Source organism: Salvelinus alpinus, chromosome 2, assembly GCF_045679555.1.
Source record: "Salvelinus alpinus chromosome 2, SLU_Salpinus.1, whole genome shotgun sequence".
Lineage (NCBI taxonomy): Eukaryota > Metazoa > Chordata > Actinopteri > Salmoniformes > Salmonidae > Salvelinus > Salvelinus alpinus.
In genome coordinates, this window is record NC_092087.1 from 42,714,857 (window position 1) to 42,719,937 (window position 5,081).

A 5,081-nucleotide genomic window follows, 5' to 3' on the forward strand; every position below is an offset into this window, starting at 1 on the left:
CCTGGGTCTACAGTAACCCTGTTGAGGCCAGATATTGTGCCAGGTTGGACTCAGTTTGAGCCCACAACTGTGCAGCGCCGCACAGTCACAGGTGAGCTGGCACCCATGAAAGGGAAGGGAATAATGATTCTGACAGTAGGGGGCAGGACTGTGCGTCATCCTGTGTTGGTGGTGGCTGTGCAGGACCCTTGTATCCTGGGGTTGGACTTTCTTAGGAGCACAGGCTGCCAGTTAGACCTAAAGGGGGTCACACTGAGCTTCCAGGGAGGGCCGGCTGTCACCATGGCCACCCCTAATGTCACATTCACACAACCCAACAACCCTTTTACTCCAACAGTTAAAGCAGCAGAGACTCATGGCTGCCCCTGACTTTTCCCCTGACCTAAGGCTGTGTGTTACAATCCCCCAGCTACCTCCATGACACATTCCTCCGTGAGCCCGGGCCGTCCCGGGAGACTGCGGCTGGCTGATGGCGTGCTACAGCAGGCATGGAAGGAGTCAGCTATGGGAGAGGAGAGGTGGCAGGTGGTGGCCCCCGTCAGGGCTTTTACTGGGGTCGGCACAAGAGGGACGTGGAGGACTTTTTCTGCTGCTGTGACAACTGCACAGCGAGAAAAGTCCCTCCAGGCCGCTCTCATGCTGAGCTCCAACAGTTCCCAGTTGAGGCTCCCATGTAGAGGGTGGGAGTGGATGTAGTTGGGCCGTTCCCCACCACAGACAGTGGAAACCGCTGGGTGCTCACGGCCATGGACTATTTCACAAAATGGCTCGAGCCCTATGCTCTGCCTGTCCAGGAGGCAAAGATCATCGTCCACGCCCTGGCAGCGGGGATGTTCAGCAGGTTTGGAGCTGAGTCCATCCACAGCGACAAAGGCAGAAACTTTGAGTCCTGTGTGTTTGCCACCATGTGTGAGAGGCTGAGTATGCACCTGCACTACTCCTCTCTATCCTCAAAGTGATGGCCTTGTGGAGCGCTTCAACAAAATGCTTGGACAGCAGCTGGCCATCATCTCTGCCAAACACCAGCATGACTGGGACAAGCACCTGCCTATGGTCCTCATGGCATGCAGCTCCGCTGTCCAAGACACCACCTCCTGCACGCCTGCCCTTCTCATGCTGGGGAGAGAGATCTGCAGAGATGGCATTTGGTAGGCCCCTGGATAGCCCTCCTGTTCCCCTGGGGCCGGAGTATTCCCGGAGATTCAGAACCGCCTGGAGACAGCCCACACCTTCACCAGAGAGCAGCTGGTGAATGCAGGCGTGAGGCAGAAGAGGAACTATGACGTGTACACCCGGGAGAGGCACTTTGTGGCTGGGGAGCTGGTCTGGGTCTACAGCCCTCTGAGAAAGAAAGGCAGATGCCCAAAGTTGGACAGCCACTGGGTGGGGCCCTGCAGCATCCTGGAAAGGGTAAGGGAGGTTGTTTACCGGGTGCAGCTTTCAGGGGGAGAAAGGTGGCACTGCACCGGGACAGGTTAGCCCCATACAGAGGGGTCTCTTCTCCCCAAACCCCAGGGACCCCCACAATTCCCCTCTCTGGCAATGACATTCCCCAGATGCAGCAGACAAGGCTCCAGACAGCCCACTCCCCCAGTCTCCCTCCCTGTGTCACTGCATGATTCCCCGGAGCTACAGATTTTATTCCCTGTTCCCTCATCCTTGTCCCCCATGTCCCTGCCTTCATCCCCTGGGCCCCAGAGGGGCAGCCCCCTGCCACATACTAAGCCCCCTGTTTCACATCTGGAAACTCTGCGACCATCATGGCCATGCAGGCAAAGGAGACCTCTGGGTCGGTTCAGAGACTTTGTTTGTTCCCTCGGGGACGAGGGACTTTGTGGTGGGGGTGGGGGGGGGGGGGGGCAATTACAGTATTGTCTGATTTTAGTAACAGAGGAAGGATAGTTATTTGGATAATCGTAAACAGGTTTCCATCCAACCATTTCATACGCATTAATGACCTAATATGCTGACCAGACTGCTCACGTGCGCATGTCGATTTTGTCCACCAACACCAGACACGATCAGGGCTGCATTCCAAACACTTAAAAGACACATCCTATCCCATCAGTCCTCAAATGAAGTGGACACTTCTGAGGACGTATCATGACGTCTGACAAGTATACACTTGCAGGGCAGCTTCATTAAATAGTACCCGCAAAACACCAGTCTCAACATCAACAGTGAAGAGGCGACTCTGGGATGCTGGCCTTCTAGGCAGAGTTCCTTTGTCCAGTATCTGTGTTCTTTTGCCCATCTTAATCTTTTATTGGCCAGTCTGAGATATGGCTTTATCTTTGCAACTCTGCTAGAAGGCCAGCATCCCGGAGTCGCCTCTTCACTGTTGACATTGAGACTGGTGTTTTGTGGGTACTATTTAGTGAAGCTGCCAGTTGAGGACTTGAGGCATCTGTTTCTCAAACTAGACACTCTAATGTACTTGTCCTCTTGCTCAGTTGTGAAACCTCTTTCTATTCTGGTTAGAGCCAGTTTGCTCTGTTCTGTGAAGGGAGTAGTACACAGCGTTGTATGAGATCTTCAATTTCTTGCATGGAATAGCCTTCATTTCTCAGAACAAGAATAGACTGACGAGTTTCAGAAGAAAATATTTGTTTCTGGCCATTTTGAGCCTGTAATCGAACTGACAAATGCTGTGTAACTGAGAGTGAGCTGAGAGTCGGGTAGCAAGTTCAGGGAGTGAGTGCTTTAATAAATAAAATAAACAATAAATATGAAACACAAACAACGCACCGACATGAATACAGAGTCAATAACACCTGATGAAAGAACCAAGGGGAGTGACAGATATAGGGATGAAAATCAAGGAGGTGATGGAGTCCATGTGAGTGTCATCAGGCGCAGGTGTGCGAGACGATGGTGACTGGTGTGCGGGATAATCAGTAGCCTGATGACCTAGAGGCCGGAGAGGGAGTACACTCTCCCTGACGCGCGGCTCCAGCCACAGGACGCCGTCAAAGGGCACGAACCCGGGGATCAGGAGCGGACCGGTCACCCCTGCTGATGCACGAGAACCTGTCACGCTAGCGGGGGCGTGGGAACCTGACAGATCGGAAGAAGCAGGGGAGCCTGGCGATCCGGCGGAGGCATTAAAGCCCGACGAGCCGGCTGAGGCAGGGAAGCCTGGTGATCTGGTTGAGGCATGAGAGCCTGTAGCAGTTCCCGGACCCAACGTCATTACTCTGACACAACATCTTTTATTAAAAAACACTCCCTAATGCTTCCCTTAGGTGAGGTGTTATTCTGTAATGAGTGCACTGAGAGTCGGGAATCATGTTCAGGGAGTGAGTGTTTTAATAAATAAAAGAAACAATAAACACGAACCACAAACAACGCACCGACATGAAAACAGAGTCAATAACACCTGATGAAAGAACCAAGGGGAGTGACAGATATAGGGATGAAAATCAAGGAGGTGATGGAGTCCATGCGAGTGTCATCAGGCGCAGGTGAGCGAGAAAATGGTGACAGGTGTGCGGGATAATCAGCAGCCTGATGACCTAGAGGCCGGAGAGGGAGTATACGTGACATGCTGATGCTCCAGATCCTCAACTAGTCTAAAGAAGGCCAGTTGTATTGCTTCTTTAATTAGCACACCAGTTTTCAGTTGTGCTAACATAATTGCGAAAGGGTTTTCCAATGATCAATTAGCCTTTTAAAATGATAAACTTGGATTAGCTAACACAATGTGCCATTGGAACACAGGAGTGATGTTTTAAAAAAAACATGTATTTCACCTTTATTTACCTAGGTAGGCCAGTTGAGAACAAGTTCTCATTTACAACTGCGACCTGGGCAAGATAAAGCAAAGCAGTGCGACAAAAAACAACAACACAGAGTTACACGTGGGATAAACAAAAGTACAGTCAATAACACAACAGAAAAATCTATATACAGTGTTCCTATGGTTGCTAATAATGGGCCTCTGTACGCCTATGTAGATATTCCATAAAAAATCTGCCGTTTCCAGCCATTACAACATTAACAATGTCTACACTGTATTTCTGATCAATTTGATGTTATTTTAATGGACAAATTTTTTCGCTTTTCTTTAAAAAACAAGGATATTTCTAAGCGACCCCAAACTTTTGAACGGTAGTGTAAGTATTCACACCCCTGAGTCAATACTTTGAAGAAGGAACTTTGGCAGCGATTACAGCTGTTACTCTTTCTGGTCTCTATAAGCTTTCCACACCTGGATTGTGCAACATTTGCCCATTTATTCTTTTCAAAATTCTTCAAGCTCTGTCAAATTGGTTATGATCATTGCTAAACAACCATTGTCAGGTCTTGTCATAGATTTTCAAGTAGTTTTATGTCAAAACGGTAACTCAGCCACTCAGGAACATTCATTGTCTTCTTGGTAAGCAACTCCAGTGTAGATTTGGCCTTGTGTTTTTGGTTATTGTTCTGCTGAAATGTGAATTAATCTCCTAGTGTCTAGTGGAAAGCAGATTGAAGCAGGTTTTCTTCTAGGATTTTGTTTGTGCTTAGCTCCATTCCATTCATTTTTACCCAGAAAAACTCCCCAGTCCTTAACGATTACAAGCATACCCATAATATGATGCAGCCACTACTATGCTTGAAAATATGGAGAGTGGTACTCAGTAATGTGTTGTATTGGATTTTCCTGAAACATATCACTTTCTATTCAGAACAAAATTACAATTGCTTTGCCGCATTCTTTGTAGTATTACTTTAGTACCTTGTTGCAAACAGGATGCATGTTTTAGAATATTTGTATTATGTACAGACTTCCTTCTTTTCACTCTGTCAATGTTGGTGATCCAGCCTCAGTTTGCTCCTATCACAGCCATTAAACTCTGTAACTGTTTTAAAGTCCCCATTTGCCTCATGGGGAAATTCCTGAGCTGTTTCCTTCCTCTCCGGCAACTGAGTTAGGAAAGACGCCTCTATCTTGTAGTAACTAGGTGTATTGATACACCATCCAAAGTTTAATTAATAACTTCATCATGCTCAAAGGGATATTCAGTGTCTGCCTTTTTTTACCCATCTAACAATAGGAGCTCTTTGCGAGTCATTGGAAAACCCCCCTGGTCTTTGTG